This window comes from Harpia harpyja, chromosome 2, assembly GCF_026419915.1.
Source record: "Harpia harpyja isolate bHarHar1 chromosome 2, bHarHar1 primary haplotype, whole genome shotgun sequence".
Lineage (NCBI taxonomy): Eukaryota > Metazoa > Chordata > Aves > Accipitriformes > Accipitridae > Harpia > Harpia harpyja.
Genome location: NC_068941.1, coordinates 21,220,502 through 21,242,348, shown reverse-complemented (window position 1 = coordinate 21,242,348; position 21,847 = coordinate 21,220,502).

The window sequence follows — 21,847 nt, the reverse complement described above, 5'->3', positions numbered from 1 at the left end:
CCTTCCTTGTGGGACAAGGAGCCGGACGTTTGCCTTTTCGGCAAGAGGCTCTGCCATGGCTGAGCGCCATGCGATGTTCCCTCTCCGGGAAAGCACACATCCCCAGTGCTGTTGTGCCTGTAGATAGGGCGCCACGGCGCCGTGAAGCGCAGAAACAGCTTTCAGGGCTGGGCCCTTCCTTGTGGGAGAAGGAGCCGGACGTTTGCCTTTTCCGCAAGAGGCTCTGCCACGGCCGAGCGCCATGAGATGTCGCGTCTCTGGGAAAGCACAGATCCCCACTGCTGTTGTGCCTGTAGATAGGGCGCCAAGTGTAGGTGAAGAGCAGCAAGAGCTTTCAGGGCTGGGCCCTTCCTTGTGGGACAAGGAGCCATAGGTTTGCCTTTTCGGCAAGAGGCTCTGCCACGGCCGAGCGCCATGAGATGTTGCGTCTCTGGGAAAGCACAGATCCCCAGTGCTGTTGTGCCTGTAGATAGGGCGCCAAGTGACCGTGAAGAGCAGCAAGAGCTTTCAGGGCTGGGTCCTTCCTTTTGGGACAAGGAGCCGGACGTTTGCCTTTTCGGCAAGAGGCTGTGCCGCGGCCGAGCGCCATGAGATGTTGCGTCTGTGGGAAAGCACAGATCCCCAGTGCTCTTGTGCCTGTAGATAGGGCGCTAAGCATAGGTGAAGAGCAGGAAGAGAATTCAGGTCTGGGACCTTCCTTGTGGGAGAAGGAGCCGGACGTTTGCCTTTTCGGAAAGAGGCTGTGCCGCGGCCGAGCGCCATGAGATGTTGCGTCTCTGGGAAAGCACAGATCCCCAGTGCTGTTGTGCCTGTAGATAGGGTGCCAAGCATAGGTGAAGAGCAACAACAGCTTTCAGTGCTGGGCCCTTCCTTCTGGGACAAGGAGCCGGACGTTTGCAGTTTCGGCAAGAGGCTCTGCCGCGGCCAAGAGCCATGAGATGTCTAGTCTGTGGGAAAGCATAGATCCACAGTGCTGTTGTGCCTGTAGATAGGGCGCCAAGTGACCGTGAAGAGCAGCAAGAGCTTTCAGGGCTGGGCCCTTCCTTGTGGGAGAAGGAGCCGGACGTTTGCCTTTTCCGCAAGAGGCTCTGCAGCGGCCGAGCACCATGAGATGTTGCGTCTCTGGGAAAGCACAGATCCCCAGTGCTGTTGTGCCTGTAGATAGGGCGCCAAGTGACCGTGAAGAGCAGCAAGAGCTTTCAGGGCTGGGCCCTTCCTTGTGGGACAAGGAGCAGGACGTTTGCCTTTTCGGCAAGAGAATGTGCCGCGGCCGAGCGCCATGAGATGATGCGTCTCTGGGAAAGCACAGATCCCCAGTGCTGTTGTGCCTGTAGATAGGGCGCCAAGCGTAGGTGAAGAGCAGCAAGAGCTTTCAGGGCTGGGCTCTTCCTTGCGGGAGAAGGAGCTGGACGTTTGCCTTTTCGGCAAGAGGCTCTGCCACGGCCGAGAGCCATGAGATGTTGCGTCTGTGGGAAAGCACATATCCCCAGTGCTCTTGTGCCTGTAGATAGGGCGCCAAGCGTAGGTGAAGAGCAGCAAGAGCTTTCAGGGCTGGGTCCTTCCTTGTGGGACAAGGAGACGGATATTTGCCTTTTCGGCAAGACGCTGTGCCGTGGCCGAGCGCCATGAGATGTGGCGTCTCTGGGAAAGCACAGATCCCCAGTGCTGTTGTGCCTGTAGATAGGGTGCCACGGCGCCGTGAAGCGCAGCAACAGCTTTCAGGGCTGGGCCCTTCCTTGTGGGACAAGGAGCCGGACGTTTCCCTTTTCGGCAAGAGGCTCTGCCATGGCCGAGCGCCATGAGATGTCGCGTCTGTGGGAAAGCACAGATCCCCAGTGCTGTTTTGCCTGTAGATAGGGCGCCAAGTGACCGTGAAGAGCAGGAACAACTTTCAGGGCTGGGACCTTCCTTGTGGGAGAAGGAGCCGGACGTTTGCCTTTTCGGCAAGAGACTGTGCTGCGGCCGAGTGCCATGAGATGTCGCGTCTCTGGGAAAGCACAGATCCCCAGTGCTGTTGTGCCTGTAGATAGGGCACCAAGCGTAGGTGAAGAGCAGCAAGAGCTTTCAGGGCTGGGCCCTTCCTTGTGGGACAAGGAACCAGAGGTTTGCCTTTTCGGCAAGAGGCTCTGCCATGGCCGAGCGCCATGAGATGTTCCCTCTCCGGGAAAGCACAGATCCCCAGTGCTGTTGTGCCTGTAGATAGGGTGCCAAGCATAGGTGAAGAGCAACAACAGCTTTCAGTGCTGGGCCCTTCCTTGTGGGACAAGGAGCCGGACGTTTGCAGTTTCGGCAAGAGGCTCTGCCGCGGCCAAGCGCCATGAGATGTCTAGTCTGTGGGAAAGCACAGATCCACAGTGCTGTTGTGCCTGTAGATAGGGCGCTAAGCATAGGTGAAGAGCAGGAAGAGAATTCAGGGCTGGGCCCTTCCTTGTGGGAGAAGGAGCCGGACGTTTGTCTTTTCGGCAAGAGGCTGTGCCGTGGCCGAGCGCCATGAGATGTTGCGTCTCTGGGAAAGCACAGATCCCCAGTGCTGTTGTGCCTGTAGATAGGGCGCCAAGCGTAGGTGAAGAGCAGCAAGACCTTTCAGGGCTGGGCCCTTCCATATGGGAGCATGAGGCGGACGTTTGCCTTTTCGGCAAGAGACTCTGCCGCGGCCAAGCGCCCTAAGATGTTCTCTCTCCGGGAAAGCACAGATCCCCAGTGCTGTTGTGCCTGTAGATAGGGTGCCAAGCGTAGGTGAAGAGCAGCAAGAGCTTTCAGGGCTGGGCCCTTCCTTGTGGGACAAGGAGCCGGACGTTTGCCTTTTCGGCAAGAGGCTCTGCCACGGCCGAGCGCCATGAGATGTCGCGTCTCTGGGAAAGCACAGATCCCCACTGCTGTTGTGCCTGTAGATAGGGCGCCAAGTGTAGGTGAAGAGCAGCAAGAGCTTTCAGGGCTGGGCCCTTCCTTGTGGGAGAAGGAGCCGGACGTTTGCCTTTTCGGCAAGAGGCTCTGCCGCGGCCGAGCACCATGAGATGTTGCGTCTGTGGGAAAGCACAGATCCCCAGTGCTGTTGTGCCTGTAGATAGGGCGCCAAGTGACCGTGAAGAGCAGCAAGAGCTTTCAGGGCTGTGTCCTTCCTTTTGGGACAAGGAGCCGGACGTTTGCCTTTTCGGCAAGAGGCTGTGCCGCGGCCGAGCGCCATGAGATGTTGCGTCTGTGGGAAAGCACAGATCCCCAGTGCTGTTGTGCCTGTAGATAGGGCGCTAAGCATAAGTGAAGAGCAGGAAGAGAATTCAGGGCTTGGACCTTCCTTGTGGGAGAAGGAGCTGGACGTTTGCCTTTTCGGCAAGAGGCTGTGCCGCGGCCGAGCGCCATGAGATGTTGCGTCTCTGGGAAAGCACAGATCCCCAGTGCTGTTGTGCCTGTAGATAGGGCGCCAAGCGTAGGTGAAGAGCAGCAAGAGCTTTCAGGGCTGGGCCCTTCCTTATGGGAGAATGAGGCGGACGTTTGCCTTTTCGGCAAGAGGCTATGCCGCGGCCGAGCGCCATGAGATGTTGTGTCTCTGGGAAAGCACAGATCCCCAGTGCTGTTGTGCCTGTGGATAGGGCGCAAGGGCACTGTGAAGAGCAGCAAGAGCTTTCAGGGCTGGGCCCTTCCTTGCGGGAGAAGGAGCTGGACGTTTGTCTTTTCGGCAAGAGTCTCTGCCGCGGCCGAGCGCCATGAGATGTTGCGTCTGTGGGAAAGCACATATCCCCAGTGCTCTTGTGCCTGTAGATAGGGCGCGAAGCGTAGGTGAAGAGCAGGAAGAGCTTTCAGGGCTGGGCCCTTCCTTGCGGGAAAAGGAGCCGGATATTTGCCTTTTCGGCAAGACGCTGTGCCGTGGCCGAGCGCCATGAGATGTTCCCTCTCCGGGAAAGCACAGATCCCCAGTGCTGTTGTGCCTGTAGATAGGGTGCCACGGCGCCGTGAAGCGCAGCAACAGCTTTCAGGGCTGGGCCCTTCCTTGTGGGAGAAGGAGCCGGACGTTTGCCTTTTCCGCAAGAGGCTCTGCAGCGGCCGAGCACCATGAGATGTTGCGTCTGTGGGAAAGCACAGATCCCCAGTGCTGTTGTGCCTGTAGATAGGGCGCCAAGTGACCGTGAACACCAGCAAGAGCTTTCAGGGCTGGGCCCTTCCTTGTGGGAGAAGGAGCCATAGGTTTGCCTTTTCGGCAAGAGGATCTGCCGCGGCCGAGCGCCATGAGATGTTCCCTCTCCGGGAAAGCACAGATCCCCAGTGCTGTTGTGCCTGTAGATAGGGCACCAGGGCACCGTGACGTGCAGCAATAGCTTTCAGGGCTGGGCCCTTCCTTGTGGGACAAGGAGCCGGACGTTTGCCTTTTCGGCAAGAGGCTCTGCCGCGGCCGAGCGCCATGAGATGTCGCGTCTGTGGGAAAGCACAGATCCCCAGTGCTGTTGTGCCTGTAGAAAGGGCACCAAGGGACCGTGAAAAGCAGCAAGAGCTTTCAGGGCTGGGCCCTTCCTTTTGGGAGAAGGAGCCGGACGTTTGCCTTTTCGGCAAGAGGCTCTGCCGCGGCCGAGCGCCATGTGATGTTGCGTCTCTGGGAAAGCACAGATCCCCAGTGCTATTGTGCCTGTAGATAGGGCGCCAAGCGTAGGTGAAGAGCAGCAAGAGCTTTCAGGGCTGGGCCCTTCCTTGTGGGACAAGGAGCTGGACGTTTGCCTTTTCGGCAAGAGGCTCTGCCATGGCTGAGCGCCATGCGATGTTCCCTCTCCGGGAAAGCACACATCCCCAGTGCTGTTGTGCCTGTAGATAGGGTGACAAGCATAGGTGAAGAGCAGCAACAGCTTTCAGGGCTGGGCCCTTCCTTTTGGGAGAAGGAGCCGGACGTTTGCCTTTTCGGCAAGAGGCTCTGCCGCGGCCGAGCGCCATGAGATGTTGCGTCTCTGGGAAAGCACAGATCCCCAGTGCTCTTGTGCCTGTAGATAGGGCGCTAAGCATAGGTGAAGAGCAGGAAGAGAATTCAGAGCTGGGCCCTTCCTTGTGGGAGAAGGAGCCGGACGTTTGTCTTTTCGGCAAGAGGCTCTGCAGCGGCCGAGCACCATGAGATGTTGCGTCTCTGGGAAAGCACAGATCCCCAGTGCTGTTGTGCCTGTAGATAGGGCGCCAAGTGACCGTGAAGACCAGCAATAGCTTTCAGGGCTGGGCCCTTCCTTGTGGGACAAGGAGCCGGACGTTTGCCTTTTCGGCAAGAGGCTGTGCCGCGGCCGAGCGCCATGAGATGTCGCGTCTGTGGGAAAGCACAGATCCCCAGTGCTGTTGTGCCTGTAGAAAGGGCACCAAGGGACCGTGAAAAGCAGCAAGAGCTTTCAGGGCTGGGCCCTTCCTTTTGGGAGAAGGAGCCGGACGTTTGCCTTTTCGGCAAGAGGCTCTGCCGCGGCCGAGCGCCATGAGATGTTGCGTCTCTGGGAAAGCACAGATCCCCAGTGCTATTGTGCCTGTAGATAGGGCGCCAAGCGTAGGTGAAGAGCAGCAAGAGCTTTCAGGGCTGGGCCCTTCCTTGTGGGACAAGGAGCCGGACGTTTGCCTTTTCGGCAAGAGGCTCTGCCATGGCTGAGCGCCATGCGATGTTCCCTCTCCGGGAAAGCACACATCCCCAGTGCTGTTGTGCCTGTAGATAGGGCGCCACGGCGCCGTGAAGCGCAGAAACAGCTTTCAGGGCTGGGCCCTTCCTTGTGGGAGAAGGAGCCGGACGTTTGCCTTTTCCGCAAGAGGCTCTGCCACGGCCGAGCGCCATGAGATGTCGCGTCTCTGGGAAAGCACAGATCCCCACTGCTGTTGTGCCTGTAGATAGGGCGCCAAGTGTAGGTGAAGAGCAGCAAGAGCTTTCAGGGCTGGGCCCTTCCTTGTGGGACAAGGAGCCATAGGTTTGCCTTTTCGGCAAGAGGCTCTGCCACGGCCGAGCGCCATGAGATGTTGCGTCTCTGGGAAAGCACAGATACCCACTGCTGTTTTGCCTGTAGATAGAGCACCAAGTGACCGTGAAGAGCAGCAAGAGCTTTCAGGGCTGGGCCCTTCCTTGTGGGAGAAGGAGCCGGACGTTTGCCTTTTCGGCAAGAGGCTCTGCCGCGGCCGAGCACCATGAGATGTTGCGTCTGTGGGAAAGCACAGATCCCCAGTGCTGTTGTGCCTGTAGATAGGGCGCCAAGTGACCGTGAAGAGCAGCAAGAGCTTTCAGGGCTGGGTCCTTCCTTTTGGGACAAGGAGCCGGACGTTTGCCTTTTCGGCAAGAGGCTGTGCCGCGGCCGAGCGCCATGAGATGTTGCGTCTGTGGGAAAGCACAGATCCCCAGTGCTCTTGTGCCTGTAGATAGGGCGCTAAGCATAGGTGAAGAGCAGGAAGAGAATTCAGGTCTGGGACCTTCCTTGTGGGAGAAGGAGCCGGACGTTTGCCTTTTCGGCAAGAGGCTGTGCCGCGGCCGAGCGCCATGAGATGTTGCGTCTCTGGGAAAGCACAGATCCCCAGTGCTGTTGTGCCTGTAGATAGGGTGCCAAGCATAGGTGAAGAGCAACAACAGCTTTCAGTGCTGGGCCCTTCCTTCTGGGACAAGGAGCCGGACGTTTGCAGTTTCGGCAAGAGGCTCTGCCGCGGCCAAGAGCCATGAGATGTCTAGTCTGTGGGAAAGCATAGATCCACAGTGCTGTTGTGCCTGTAGATAGGGCGCCAAGTGACCGTGAAGAGCAGCAAGAGCTTTCAGGGCTGGGCCCTTCCTTGTGGGAGAAGGAGCCGGACGTTTGCCTTTTCCGCAAGAGGCTCTGCAGCGGCCGAGCACCATGAGATGTTGCGTCTCTGGGAAAGCACAGATCCCCAGTGCTGTTGTGCCTGTAGATAGGGCGCCAAGTGACCGTGAAGAGCAGCAAGAGCTTTCAGGGCTGGGCCCTTCCTTGTGGGACAAGGAGCAGGACGTTTGCCTTTTCGGCAAGAGAATGTGCCGCGGCCGAGCGCCATGAGATGATGCGTCTCTGGGAAAGCACAGATCCCCAGTGCTGTTGTGCCTGTAGATAGGGCGCCAAGCGTAGGTGAAGAGCAGCAAGAGCTTTCAGGGCTGGGCTCTTCCTTGCGGGAGAAGGAGCTGGACGTTTGCCTTTTCGGCAAGAGGCTCTGCCACGGCCGAGAGCCATGAGATGTTGCGTCTGTGGGAAAGCACATATCCCCAGTGCTCTTGTGCCTGTAGATAGGGCGCCAAGCGTAGGTGAAGAGCAGCAAGAGCTTTCAGGGCTGGGTCCTTCCTTGTGGGACAAGGAGACGGATATTTGCCTTTTCGGCAAGACGCTGTGCCGTGGCCGAGCGCCATGAGATGTGGCGTCTCTGGGAAAGCACAGATCCCCAGTGCTGTTGTGCCTGTAGATAGGGTGCCACGGCGCCGTGAAGCGCAGCAACAGCTTTCAGGGCTGGGCCCTTCCTTGTGGGACAAGGAGCCGGACGTTTCCCTTTTCGGCAAGAGGCTCTGCCATGGCCGAGCGCCATGAGATGTCGCGTCTCTGGGAAAGCACAGATCCCCAGTGCTGTTTTGCCTGTAGATAGGGCGCCAAGTGACCGTGAAGAGCAGGAACAACTTTCAGGGCTGGGACCTTCCTTGTGGGAGAAGGAGCCGGACGTTTGCCTTTTCGGCAAGAGACTGTGCTGCGGCCGAGTGCCATGAGATGTCGCGTCTCTGGGAAAGCACAGATCCCCAGTGCTGTTGTGCCTGTAGATAGGGCACCAAGCGTAGGTGAAGAGCAGCAAGAGCTTTCAGGGCTGGGCCCTTCCTTGTGGGACAAGGAACCAGAGGTTTGCCTTTTCGGCAAGAGGCTCTGCCATGGCCGAGCGCCATGAGATGTTCCCTCTCCGGGAAAGCACAGATCCCCAGTGCTGTTGTGCCTGTAGATAGGGTGCCAAGCATAGGTGAAGAGCAACAACAGCTTTCAGTGCTGGGCCCTTCCTTGTGGGACAAGGAGCCGGACGTTTGCAGTTTCGGCAAGAGGCTCTGCCGCGGCCAAGCGCCATGAGATGTCTAGTCTGTGGGAAAGCACAGATCCACAGTGCTGTTGTGCCTGTAGATAGGGCGCTAAGCATAGGTGAAGAGCAGGAAGAGAATTCAGGGCTGGGCCCTTCCTTGTGGGAGAAGGAGCCGGATGTTTGTCTTTTCGGCAAGAGGCTGTGCCGTGGCCGAGCGCCATGAGATGTTGCGTCTCTGGGAAAGCACAGATCCCCAGTGCTGTTGTGCCTGTAGATAGGGCGCCAAGCGTAGGTGAAGAGCAGCAAGACCTTTCAGGGCTGGGCCCTTCCATATGGGAGCATGAGGCGGACGTTTGCCTTTTCGGCAAGAGACTCTGCCGCGGCCAAGCGCCCTAAGATGTTCTCTCTCCGGGAAAGCACAGATCCCCAGTGCTGTTGTGCCTGTAGATAGGGTGCCAAGCGTAGGTGAAGAGCAGCAAGAGCTTTCAGGGCTGGGCCCTTCCTTGTGGGACAAGGAGCCGGACGTTTGCCTTTTCGGCAAGAGGCTCTGCCACGGCCGAGCGCCATGAGATGTCGCGTCTCTGGGAAAGCACAGATCCCCACTGCTGTTGTGCCTGTAGATAGGGCGCCAAGTGTAGGTGAAGAGCAGCAAGAGCTTTCAGGGCTGGGCCCGTCCTTGTGGGAGAAGGAGCCGGACGTTTGCCTTTTCGGCAAGAGGCTCTGCCGCGGCCGAGCACCATGAGATGTTGCGTCTGTGGGAAAGCACAGATCCCCAGTGCTGTTGTGCCTGTAGATAGGGCGCCAAGTGACCGTGAAGAGCAGCAAGAGCTTTCAGGGCTGTGTCCTTCCTTTTGGGACAAGGAGCCGGACGTTTGCCTTTTCGGCAAGAGGCTGTGCCGCGGCCGAGCGCCATGAGATGTTGCGTCTGTGGGAAAGCACAGATCCCCAGTGCTGTTGTGCCTGTAGATAGGGCGCTAAGCATAAGTGAAGAGCAGGAAGAGAATTCAGGGCTTGGACCTTCCTTGTGGGAGAAGGAGCTGGACGTTTGCCTTTTCGGCAAGAGGCTGTGCCGCGGCCGAGCGCCATGAGATGTTGCGTCTCTGGGAAAGCACAGATCCCCAGTGCTGTTGTGCCTGTAGATAGGGCGCCAAGCGTAGGTGAAGAGCAGCAAGAGCTTTCAGGGCTGGGCCCTTCCTTATGGGAGAATGAGGCGGACGTTTGCCTTTTCGGCAAGAGGCTATGCCGCGGCCGAGCGCCATGAGATGTTGTGTCTCTGGGAAAGCACAGATCCCCAGTGCTGTTGTGCCTGTGGATAGGGCGCAAGGGCACTGTGAAGAGCAGCAAGAGCTTTCAGGGCTGGGCCCTTCCTTGCGGGAGAAGGAGCTGGACGTTTGTCTTTTCGGCAAGAGGCTCTGCCGCGGCCGAGCGCCATGAGATGTTGCGTCTGTGGGAAAGCACATATCCCCAGTGCTCTTGTGCCTGTAGATAGGGCGCGAAGCGTAGGTGAAGAGCAGGAAGAGCTTTCAGGGCTGGGCCCTTCCTTGCGGGAAAAGGAGCCGGATATTTGCCTTTTCGGCAAGACGCTGTGCCGTGGCCGAGCGCCATGAGATGTTCCCTCTCCGGGAAAGCACAGATCCCCAGTGCTGTTGTGCCTGTAGATAGGGTGCCACGGCGCCGTGAAGCGCAGCAACAGCTTTCAGGGCTGGGCCCTTCCTTGTGGGAGAAGGAGCCGGACGTTTGCCTTTTCCGCAAGAGGCTCTGCAGCGGCCGAGCACCATGAGATGTTGCGTCTCTGGGAAAGCACAGATCCCCAGTGCTGTTGTGCCTGTAGATAGGGCGCCAAGTGACCGTGAACACCAGCAAGAGCTTTCAGGGCTGGGCCCTTCCTTGTGGGAGAAGGAGCCATAGGTTTGCCTTTTCGGCAAGAGGATCTGCCGCGGCCGAGCGCCATGAGATGTTCCCTCTCCGGGAAAGCACAGATCCCCAGTGCTGTTGTGCCTGTAGATAGGGCACCAGGGCACCGTGACGTGCAGCAATAGCTTTCAGGGCTGGGCCCTTCCTTGTGGGACAAGGAGCCGGACGTTTGCCTTTTCGGCAAGAGGCTCTGCCGCGGCCGAGCGCCATGAGATGTCGCGTCTGTGGGAAAGCACAGATCCCCAGTGCTGTTGTGCCTGTAGAAAGGGCACCAAGGGACCGTGAAAAGCAGCAAGAGCTTTCAGGGCTGGGCCCTTCCTTTTGGGAGAAGGAGCCGGACGTTTGCCTTTTCGGCAAGAGGCTCTGCCGCGGCCGAGCGCCATGTGATGTTGCGTCTCTGGGAAAGCACAGATCCCCAGTGCTATTGTGCCTGTAGACAGGGCGCCAAGCGTAGGTGAAGAGCAGCAAGAGCTTTCAGGGCTGGGCCCTTCCTTGTGGGACAAGGAGCTGGACGTTTGCCTTTTCGGCAAGAGGCTCTGCCATGGCTGAGCGCCATGCGATGTTCCCTCTCCGGGAAAGCACACATCCCCAGTGCTGTTGTGCCTGTAGATAGGGTGACAAGCATAGGTGAAGAGCAGCAACAGCTTTCAGGGCTGGGCCCTTCCTTTTGGGAGAAGGAGCCGGACGTTTGCCTTTTCGGCAAGAGGCTCTGCCGCGGCCGAGCGCCATGAGATGTTGCGTCTCTGGGAAAGCACAGATCCCCAGTGCTCTTGTGCCTGTAGATAGGGCGCTAAGCATAGGTGAAGAGCAGGAAGAGAATTCAGAGCTGGGCCCTTCCTTGTGGGAGAAGGAGCCGGACGTTTGTCTTTTCGGCAAGAGGCTGTGCCGTGGCCGAGCGCCATGAGATGTTGCGTCTCTGGGAAAGCACAGATCCCCAGTGCTGTTGTGCCTGTAGATAGGGCGCCAAGCGTAGGTGAAGAGCAGCAAGACCTTTCAGGGCTGGGCCCTTCCATATGGGAGCATGAGGCGGACGTTTGCCTTTTCGGCAAGAGACTCTGCCGCGGCCAAGCGCCCTAAGATGTTCTCTGTCCGGGAAAGCACAGATCCCCAGTGCTGTTGTGCCTGTAGATAGGGTGCCAAGCGTAGGTGAAGAGTAGCAAGAGCTTTCAGGGCTGGGACCTTCCTTGTGGGAGAAGGAGCCGGACGTTTGCCTATTCGGCAAGAGACTGTGCTGCGGCCGAGCGCCATGTGATGTCGCGTCTCTGGGAAAGCACAGATCCCCAGTGCTGTTGTGCCTGTAGATAGGGCACCAAGCGTAGGTGAAGAGCAGCAACAGCTTTCAGTGCTGGGCCCTTCCTTGTGGGACAAGGAGCCAGAGGTTTGCCTTTTCGGCAAGAGGCTCTGCCATGGCCGAGCGCCATGAGATGTTCCCTCTCCGGGAAAGCACAGATCCCCACTGCTGTTGTGCCTGTAGATAGGGCGCCAAGTGTAGGTGAAGAGCAACAACAGCTTTCAGTGCTGGGCCCTTCCTTGTGGCACAAGGAGCCGGACGTTTGCAGTTTCGGCAAGAGGCTCTGCCGCGGCCGAGCGCCATGAGATGTTGCTTCTCTGGGAAAGCACAGATCCCCAGGGCTGTTGTGCCTGTAGATAGGGCGCCAAGTGACCGTGAAGAGCAGCAAGAGCTTTCAGGGCTGGGCCCTTCCTTGTGGGAGAAGGAGACATAGGTTTGCCTTTTCGACTAGAGGCTCTGCCGCGGCCGAGCGCCATGAGATGTTCCCTCTCCGGGAAAGAACAGATCCCCTGTGCTGTTGTGCCTGTAGATAGGGCGCCAGGGCACCGTGACGTGCAGCAATAGCTTTCAGGGCTGGGCCCTTCCTTGTGGGAGAAGGAGCCGGACGTTTGCCTTTTCGGCAAGAGGCTCTGCCGTGGCTGAGCGCCATGAGATGTTGCGTCTGTGGGAAAGCACAGATCCCCAGTGCTTTTGTTCCTGTAGATAGGGCGCCAAGTGACCGTGAAGAGCAGCAAGAGCTTTCAGGGCTGGGCCCTTCCTTGTGGGAGAAGGAGCCGGACGTTTGCCTTTTCGGCAAGAGGCTCTGCCGCGGTCGAGCGCCATGAGATGTCGCGTCTCTGGGAAAGCACAGATCCCCAGTGCTGTTGTGCCTGTAGATAGGGCGCCAAGTGACCGTGAAGAGCAGCAAGAGCTTTCAGGGCTGGGACCTTCCTTGTGGGGCAAGGAGCCGGACGTTTGCCTTTTCGGCAAGAGGCTCTGCCATGGCCGAGCGCCATGAGATGTTCCCTCTCCGGGAAAGCACAGATCCCCAGTGCTGTTGTGCCTGTAGATAGGGTGACAAGCATAGGTGAAGAGCAACAACAGCTTTCAGGGCTGGACCCTTCCTTTTGGGACAAGGAGCCGGACGTTTGCCGTTTCAGCAAGAGGCTCTGCCGCGACCGAGCGCCATGAGATGTCGCGTCTGTGGGAAAGCACACATCCCCAATGCTGTTGTGCCTGTAGATAGGGGGCCAAGCGTAGGTGAAGAGCAGCAAGAGCTTTCAGGGCTGGGCCCTTCCTTTTGGGGCAAGGAGCCAAAGGTTTGCCTTTTCGGCAAGAGGCTCTGCCGCGGCCGAGCGCCATGAGATGTTGCGTCTCTGGGAAAGCACAGATCCCCAGTGCTCTTGTGCCTGTAGATAGGGCGCCACGGCGGCGTGAAGCGCAGAAACAGCTTTCAGGGCTGGGCCCTTCCTTGTGGGACAAGGAGCCGGAGGTTTGCCTTTTCGGCAAGAGGCTCTGCCACGGCCGAGCGCCATGAGATGTCGCGTCTCTGGGAAAGCACAGATCCCCACTGCTGTTGTGCCTGTAGATAGGGCGCCAAGTGTAGGTGAAGAGCAGCAAGAGCTTTCAGGGCTGGGCCCTTCCTTGTGGGACAAGGAGCCGGACGTTTGCCTTTTCGGCAAGAGGCTGTGCCGCGGCCGAGCGCCATGAGATGTTGCGTCTGTGGGAAAGCACAGATCCCCAGTGCTCTTGTGCCTGTAGATAGGGCGCTAAGCATAGGTGAAGAGCAGGAAGAGAATTCAGGGCTGGGACCTTCCTTGTGGGAGAAGGAGCCGGACGTTTGCCTTTTCGGCAAGATGCTGTGCCGTGGCCGAGCGCCATGAGATGTTGCGTCTCTGGGAAAGCACAGATCCCCAGTGCTGTTGTGCCTGTAGATAGGGTGCCACGGCGCCGTGAAGCGCAGCAACAGCTTTCAGGGCTGGGCCCTTCCTTGTGGGAGAAGGAGCCGGACGTTTGCCTTTTCGGCAAGAGGCTCTGCCATGGCCGAGCGCCATGAGATGTCGCGTCTCTGGGAAAGCACAGATCCCCAGTGCTGTTGTGCCTGTAGATAGGGCGCCAAGTGACCGTGAAGAGCAGGAACAACTTTCAGGGCTGGGACCTTCCTTGTGGGAGAAGGAGCCGGACGTTTGCCTTTTCGGCAAGAGACTGTGCTGCGGCCGAGCGCCATGTGATGTTGCGTCTCTGGGAAAGCACAGATCCCCAGTGCTGTTGTGCCTGTAGATAGGGCACCAAGCGTAGGTGAAGAGCAGCAAGAGCTTTCAGGGCTGGGCCCTTCCTTGTGGGACAAGGAGCCAGAGGTTTTCCTTTTCGGCAAGAGGCTCTGCAATGGCCGAGCGCCATGAGATGTTCCCTCTCCGGGACAGCACAGATCCCCAGAGCTGTTGTGCCTGTAGATAGGGTGCCAAGCATAGGTGAAGAGCAGCAAGAGCTTTCAGTGCTGGGCCCTTCCTTGTGGGACAAGGAGCCGGACGTTTGCAGTTTCGGCAAGAGGCTCTGCCGCGGCCAAGCGCCATGAGATGTCTAGTCTGTGGGAAAGCACACATCCCCAGTGCTGTTGTGCCTGTAGATAGGGCGCCAAGTGACCGTGAAGAGCAGCAAGAGCTTTCAGGGCTGGGCCCTTCCTTGTGGGAGAAGGAGCCGGACGTTTGCCTTTTCGGCAAGAGGCTCTGCCACGGCTGAGCGCCATGAGATGTCGCGTCTCTGGGAAAGCACAGATCCCCAGTGCTGTTGTTCCTGTAGATAGGGCGCCAAGTGACCGTGAAGAGCAGCAACAGCTTTCAGGGCTGGGCCCTTCCTTGTGGGACAAGGAGCCGGACGTTTGCCTTTTCGGCAAGAGGCTCTGCCGCGGCCGAGCGCCATGAGATGTCGCGTCTGTGGGAAAGCACAGATCCCCAGTGCTGTTGTGCCTGTAGAAAGGGCACCAAGGGACCGTGAAAAGCAGCAAGAGCTTTCAGGGCTGGGCCCTTCCTTTTGGGAGAAGGAGCCGGACGTTTGCCTTTTCGGCAAGAGGCTCTGCCGAGGCCGAGCGCCATGAGATGTTGCGTCTGTGTGAAAGCACAGATCCCCAGTGCTATTGTGCCTGTAGATAGGGCGCCAAGCGTAGGTGAAGAGCAGCAAGAGCTTTCAGGGCTGGGCCCTTCCTTGTGGGACAAGGAGCTGGACGTTTGCCTTTTCGGCAAGAGGCTCTGCCATGGCTGAGCGCCATGCGATGTTCCCTCTCCGGGAAAGCACACATCCCCAGTGCTGTTGTGCCTGTAGATAGGGTGACAAGCATAGGTGAAGAGCAGCAACAGCTTTCAGGGCTGGGCCCTTCCTTGTGGGACAAGGAGCTGGACGTTTGCCTTTTCGGCAAGAGGCTCTGCCGCGGCCGAGCGCCATGAGATGTTGCGTCTCTGGGAAAGCACAGATCCCCAGTGCTCTTGTGCCTGTAGATAGGGCGCTAAGCATAGGTGAAGAGCAGGAAGAGAATTCAGGGCTGGGCCCTTCCTTGTGGGAGAAGGAGCCGGACGTTTGTCTTTTCGGCAAGAGGCTGTGCCGTGGCCGAGCTCCATGAGATGTTGCGTCTCTGGGAAAGCACAGATCCCCAGTGCTGTTGTGCCTGTAGATAGGGCGCCAAGCGTAGGTGAAGAGCAGCAAGACCTTTCAGGGCTGGGCCCTTCCATATGGGAGCATGAGGCGGACGTTTGCCTTTTCGGCAAGAGACTCTGCCGCGGCCAAGCGCCCTAAGATGTTCCCTCTCCGGGAAAGCACAGATCCCCAGTGCTGTTGTGCCTGTAGATAGGGTGCCAAGCATAGGTGAAGAGCAACAACAGCTTTCAGTGCTGGGCCCTTCCTTGTGGGACAAGGAGCCGGACGTTTGCAGTTTCGGCAAGAGGCTCTGCCGCGGCCAAGCGCCATGAGATGTCTAGTCTGTGGGAAAGCATAGATCCACAGTGCTGTTGTGCCTGTAGATAGGGCGCCAAGTGACCGTGAAGAGCAGCAAGAGCTTTCAGGGCTGGGCCCTTCCTTGTGCGAGAAGGAGCCGGACGTTTGCCTTTTCCGCAAGAGGCTCTGCAGCGGCCGAGCACCATGAGATGTTGCGTCTCTGGGAAAGCACAGATCCCCAGTGCTGTTGTGCCTGTAGATAGGGCGCCAAGTGACCGTGAAGACCAGCAAGAGCTTTCAGGGCTGGGCCCTTCCTTGTGGGAGAAGGAGCCATAGGTTTGCCTTTTCGGCTAGAGGATCTGCCGCGGCCGAGCGCCATGAGATGTTCCCTCTCCGGGAAAGCACAGATCCCCAGTGCTGTTGTGCCTGTAGATAGGGCACCAGGGCACCGTGACGTGCAGCAATAGCTTTCAGGGCTGGGCCCTTCCTTGTGGGACAAGGAGCTGGACGTTTGCCTTTTCGGCAAGAGGCTCTGCCATGGCTGAGCGCTATGCGATGTTCCCTCTCCGGGAAAGCACACATCCCCAGTGCTGTTGTGCCTGTAGATAGGGTGACAAGCATATGTGAAGAGCAGCAACAGCTTGCAGGGCTGGGCCCTTCCTTGTGGGAGAAGGAGCCGGACGTTTGCCTTTTCGGCAAGAGGCTCTGCCGCGGCCGAGCGCCATGAGATGTTGCGTCTCTGGGAAAGCACAGATCCCCAGTGCTCTTGTGCCTGTAGATAGGGCGCTAAGCATAGGTGAAGAGCAGGAAGAGAATTCAGGGCTGGGCCCTTCCTTTTGGGGCAAGGAGCCAAAGGTTTGCCTTTTCGGCAAGAGGCTGTGCCGCGGCCGAGCGCCATGAGATGTTGCGTCTCTGGGAAAGCACAGATCCCCAGTGCTGTTGTGCCTGTAGATAGGGCGCCAAGCGTAGGTGAAGAGCAGCAAGACCTTTCAGGGCTGGGCCCTTCCATATGGGAGCATGAGGCGGACGTTTGCCTTTTCGGCAAGAGACTCTGCCGCGGCCAAGCGCCCTAAGATGTTCTCTCTCCCGGAAAGCACAGATCCCCAGTGCTGTTGTGCCTGTAGATAGGGTGCCAAGCGTAGGTGAAGAGCAGCAAGAGCTTTCAGGGCTGGGACCTTCCTTGTGGGAGAAGGAGCCGGACGTTTGCCTATTCGGCAAGAGACTGTGCTGCGGCCGAGCGCCATGTGATGTCGCGTCTCTGGGAAAGCACAGATCCCCAGTGCTGTTGTGCCTGTAGATAGGGCACCAAGCGTAGGTGAAGAGCAGCAAGAGCTTTCAGGGCTGGGCCCTTCCTTGTGGGACAAGGAGCCAGAGGTTTGCCTTTTCGGCAAGAGGCTCTGCCATGGCCGAGCGCCATGAGATGTTCCCTCTCCGGGAAAGCACAGATCCCCAGAGCTGTTGTGCCTGTAGATAGGGTGCCAAGCATAGGTGAAGAGCAACAACAGCTTTCAGTGCTGGGCCCTTTCTTGTGGGACAAGGAGCCGGACGTTTGCAGTTTCGGCAAGAGGCTCTGCCGCGGCCGAGCGCCATGAGATGTTGCTTCTCTGGGAAAGCACAGATCCCCAGGGCTGTTGTGCCTGTAGATAGGGCGCCAAGTGACCGTGAAGAGCAGCAAGAGCTTTCAGGGCTGGGCCCTTCCTTGTGGGAGAAGGAGCCATAGGTTTGCCTTTTCGACTAGAGGCTCTGCCGCGGCCGAGCGCCATGAGATGTTCCCTCTCCGGGAAAGCACAGATCCCCAGTGCTGTTGTGCCTGTAGATAGGGCGCCAGGGCACCGTGACGTGCAGCAATAGCTTTCAGGGCTGGGCCCTTCCTTGTGGGAGAAGGAGCCGGACGTTTGCCTTTTCGGCAAGAGGCTCTGCCGCGGCTGAGCGCCATGAGATGTTGCGTCTCTGGTAAAGCACAGATCCCCAGTGCTGTTGTTCCTGTAGATAGGGCGCCAAGTGACCGTGAAGAGCAGCAAGAGCTTTCAGGGCTGGGCCCTTCCTTGTGGGAGAAGGAGCCGGACGTTTGCCTTTTCGGCAAGAGGCTCTGCCGCGGCCGAGCGCCATGAGATGTCGCGTCTCTGGGAAAGCACAGATCCCCAGTGCTGTTGTGCCTGTAGATAGGGCGCCAAGTGACCGTGAAGAGCAGCAAGAGCTTTCAGGGCTGGGACCTTCCTTGTGGGGCAAGGAGCCGGACGTTTGCCTTTTCGGCAAGAGGCTCTGCCATGGCCGAGCGCCATGAGATGTTCCCTCTGCGGGAAAGCACAGATCCCCAGTGCTGTTGTGCCTGTAGATAGGGTGACAAGCATAGGTGAAGAGCAACAACAGCTTTCAGGGCTGGACCCTTCCTTTTGGGACAAGGAGCCGGACGTTTGCCGTTTCAGCAAGAGGCTCTGCCGCGACCGAGCGCCATGAGATGTCGCGTCTGTGGGAAAGCACACATCCCCAATGCTGTTGTGCCTGTAGATAGGGGGCCAAGTGACCGTGAAGAGCAGCAAGAGCTTTCAGGGCTGGGCCCTTCCTTTTGGGGCAAGGAGCCAAAGGTTTGCCTTTTCGGCAAGAGGCTGTGCCGCGGCCGAGCGCCATGAGATGTTGCGTCTCTGGGAAAGCACAGATCCCCAGTGCTCTTGTGCCTGTAGATAGGGCGCTAAGCATAGGTGAAGAGCAGGAAGAGAATTAAGAGCTGGGCCCTTCCTTGTGGGAGAAGGAGCCGGACGTTTGTCTTTTCGGCAAGAGGCTGTGCCGTGGCCGAGCGCCATGAGATGTTGCGTCTCTGGGAAAGCACAGATCCCCAGTGCTGTTGTGCCTGTAGATAGGGCGCCAAGCGTAGGTGAAGAGCAGCAAGACCTTTCAGGGCTGGGCCCTTCCATATGGGAGCATGTGGCGGACGTTTGCCTTTTCGGCAAGAGACTCTGCCGCGGCCAAGCGCCCTAAGATGTTCTCTGTCCGGGAAAGCACAGATCCCCAGTGCTGTTGTGCCTGTAGATAGGGTGCCAAGCGTAGGTGAAGAGCAGCAAGAGCTTTCAGGGCTGGGACCTTCCTTGTGGGAGAAGGAGCCGGACGTTTGCCTATTCGGCAAGAGACTGTGCTGCGGCCGAGCGCCATGTGATGTCGCGTCTCTGGGAAAGCACAGATCCCCAGTGCTGTTGTGCCTGTAGATAGGGCACCAAGCGTAGGTGAAGAGCAGCAACAGCTTTCAGTGCTGGGCCCTTCCTTGTGGGACAAGGAGCCAGAGGTTTGCCTTTTCGGCAAGAGGCTCTGCCATGGCCGAGCGCCATGAGATGTTCCCTCTCCGGGAAAGCACAGATCCCCACTGCTGTTGTGCCTGTAGATAGGGCGCCAAGTGTAGGTGAAGAGCAACAACAGCTTTCAGTGCTGGGCCCTTCCTTGTGGGACAAGGAGCCGGACGTTTGCAGTTTCGGCAAGAGGCTCTGCCGCGGCCGAGCGCCATGAGATGTTGCTTCTCTGGGAAAGCACAGATCCCCAGGGCTGTTGTGCCTGTAGATAGGGCGCCAAGTGACCGTGAAGAGCAGCAAGAGCTTTCAGGGCTGGGCCCTTCCTTGTGGGAGAAGGAGCCATAGGTTTGCCTTTTCGACTAGAGGCTCTGCCGCGGCCGAGCGCCATGAGATGTTGCGTCTCTGGGAAAGCACAGATCCCCAGTGCTGTTGTGCCTGTAGATAGGGCGCCAGGGCACCGTGACGTGCAGCAAGAGCTTTCAGGGCTGGGCCCTTCCTTGTGGGACAAGGAGCCGGACGTTTGCCTTTTCTGCAAGAGGCTCTGCCGCGGCTGAGCGCCATGAGATGTTGCGTCTGTGGGAAAGCACAGATCCCCAGTGCTGTTGTTCCTGTAGATAGGGCGCCAAGTGACCGTGAAGAGCAGCAAGAGCTTTCAGGGCTGGGCCCTTCCTTGTGGGAGAAGGAGCCGGACGTTTGCCTTTTCGGCAAGAGGCTCTGCCGCGGCCGAGCGCCATGAGATGTCGCGTCTCTGGGAAAGCACAGATGCCCAGTGCTGTTGTGCCTGTAGATAGGGCGCCAAGTGACCGTGAAGAGCAGCAAGAGCTTTCAGGGCTGGGACCTTCCTTGTGGGGCAAGGAGCCGGACGTTTGCCTTTTCGGCAAGAGGCTCTGCCATGGCCGAGCGCCATGAGATGTTCCCTCTCCGGGAAAGCACAGATCCCCAGTGCTGTTGTGCCTGTAGATAGGGTGCTAAGCATAGGTGAAGAGCAGGAAGAGAATTCAGGGCTGGACCCTTCCTTTTGGGACAAGGAGCCGGACGTTTGCCGTTTCAGCAAGAGGCTCTGCCGCGACCGAGCGCCATGAGATGTCGCGTCTGTGGGAAAGCACACATCCCCAATGCTGTTGTGCCTGTAGATAGGGGGCCAAGCGTAGGTGAAGAGCAGCAAGAGCTTTCAGGGCTGGGCCCTTCCTTTTGGGGCAAGGAGCCAAAGGTTTGCCTTTTCGGCAAGAGGCTCTGCCGCGGCCGAGCGCCATGAGATGTTGCGTCTCTGGGAAAGCACAGATCCCCAGTGCTCTTGTGCCTGTAGATAGGGCGCCACGGCGCCGTGAAGCGCAGAAACAGCTTTCAGGGCTGGGCCCTTCCTTGTGGGAAAAGGAGCCGGAGGTTTGCCTTTTCGGCAAGAGGCTCTGCCACGGCCGAGCGCCATGAGATGTCGCGTCTCTGGGAAAGCACAGATCCCCACTGCTGTTGTGCCTGTAGATAGGGCGCCAAGTGTAGGTGAAGAGCAGCAAGAGCTTTCAGGGCTGGGCCCTTCCTTGTGGGACAAGGAGCCGGACGTTTGCCTTTTCGGCAAGAGGCTGTGCCGCGGCCGAGCGCCATGAGATGTTGCGTCTGTGGGAAAGCACAGATCCCCAGTGCTCTTGTGCCTGTAGATAGGGCGCTAAGCATAGGTGAAGAGCAGGAAGAGAATTCAGGGCTGGGACCTTCCTTGTGGGAGAAGGAGCCGGACGTTTGCCTTTTCGGCAAGATGCTGTGCCGTGGCCGAGCGCCATGAGATGTTGCGTCTGTGGGAAAGCACACATCCCCAGTGCTGTTGTGCCTGTAGATAGGGTGCCACGGCGCCGTGAAGCGCAGCAACAGCTTTCAGGGCTGGGCCCTTCCTTGTGGGAGAAGGAGCCGGACGTTTGCCTTTTCGGCAAGAGGCTCTGCCATGGCCGAGCGCCATGAGATGTCGCGTCTCTGGGAAAGCACAGATCCCCAGTGCTGTTGTGCCTGTAGATAGGGCGCCAAGTGACCGTGAAGAGCAGGAACAACTTTCAGGGCTGGGACCTTCCTTGTGGGAGAAGGAGCCGGACGTTTGCCTTTTCGGCAAGAGACTGTGCTGCGGCCGAGCGCCATGTGATGTTGCGTCTCTGGGAAAGCACAGATCCCCAGTGCTGTTGTGCCTGTAGATAGGGCACCAAGCGTAGGTGAAGAGCAGCAAGAGCTTTCAGGGCTGGGCCCTTCCTTGTGGGACAAGGAGCCAGAGGTTTTCCTTTTCGGCAAGAGGCTCTGCAATGGCCGAGCGCCATGAGATGTTCCCTCTCCGGGAAAGCACAGATCCCCAGAGCTGTTGTGCCTGTAGATAGGGTGCCAAGCATAGGTGAAGAGCAGCAAGAGCTTTCAGTGCTGGGCCCTTCCTTGTGGGACAAGGAGCCGGACGTTTGCAGTTTCGGCAAGAGGCTCTGCCGCGGCCAAGCGCCATGAGATGTCTAGTCTGTGGGAAAGCACACATCCCCAGTGCTGTTGTGCCTGTAGATAGGGCGCCAAGTGACCGTGAAGAGCAGCAAGAGCTTTCAGGGCTGGGCCCTTCCTTGTGGGAGAAGGAGCCATAGGTTTGCCTTTTCGGCTAGAGGCTCTGCCGCGGCCGAGCGCCATGAGATGTTGCATCTCTGGGAAAGCACAGATCCCCAGTGCTGTTGTGCCTGTAGATAGGGCACCAGGGCACCGTGACGTGCAGCAATAGCTTTCAGGGCTGGGCCCTTCCTTGTGGGAGAAGGAGCCGGACGTTTGCCTTTTCGGCAAGAGGCTCTGCCACGGCTGAGCGCCATGAGATGTCGCGTCTCTGGGAAAGCACAGATCCCCAGTGCTGTTGTTCCTGTAGATAGGGCGCCAAGTGACCGTGAAGAGCAGCAACAGCTTTCAGGGCTGGGCCCTTCCTTGTGGGACAAGGAGCCGGACGTTTGCCTTTTCGGCAAGAGGCTCTGCCGCGGCCGAGCGCCATGAGATGTCGCGTCTGTGGGAAAGCACAGATCCCCAGTGCTGTTGTGCCTGTAGAAAGGGCACCAAGGGACCGTGAAAAGCAGCAAGAGCTTTCAGGGCTGGGCCCTTCCTTTTGGGAGAAGGAGCCGGACGTTTGCCTTTTCGGCAAGAGGCTCTGCCGCGGCCGAGCGCCATGAGATGTTGCGTCTGTGTGAAAGCACAGATCCCCAGTGCTATTGTGCCTGTAGATAGGGCGCCAAGCGTAGGTGAAGAGCAGCAAGAGCTTTCAGGGCTGGGCCCTTCCTTGTGGGACAAGGAGCTGGACGTTTGCCTTTTCGGCAAGAGGCTCTGCCATGGCTGAGCGCCATGCGATGTTCCCTCTCCGGGAAAGCACACATCCCCAGTGCTGTTGTGCCTGTAGATAGGGTGACAAGCATAGGTGAAGAGCAGCAACAGCTTTCAGGGCTGGGCCCTTCCTTGTGGGACAAGGAGCTGGACGTTTGCCTTTTCGGCAAGAGGC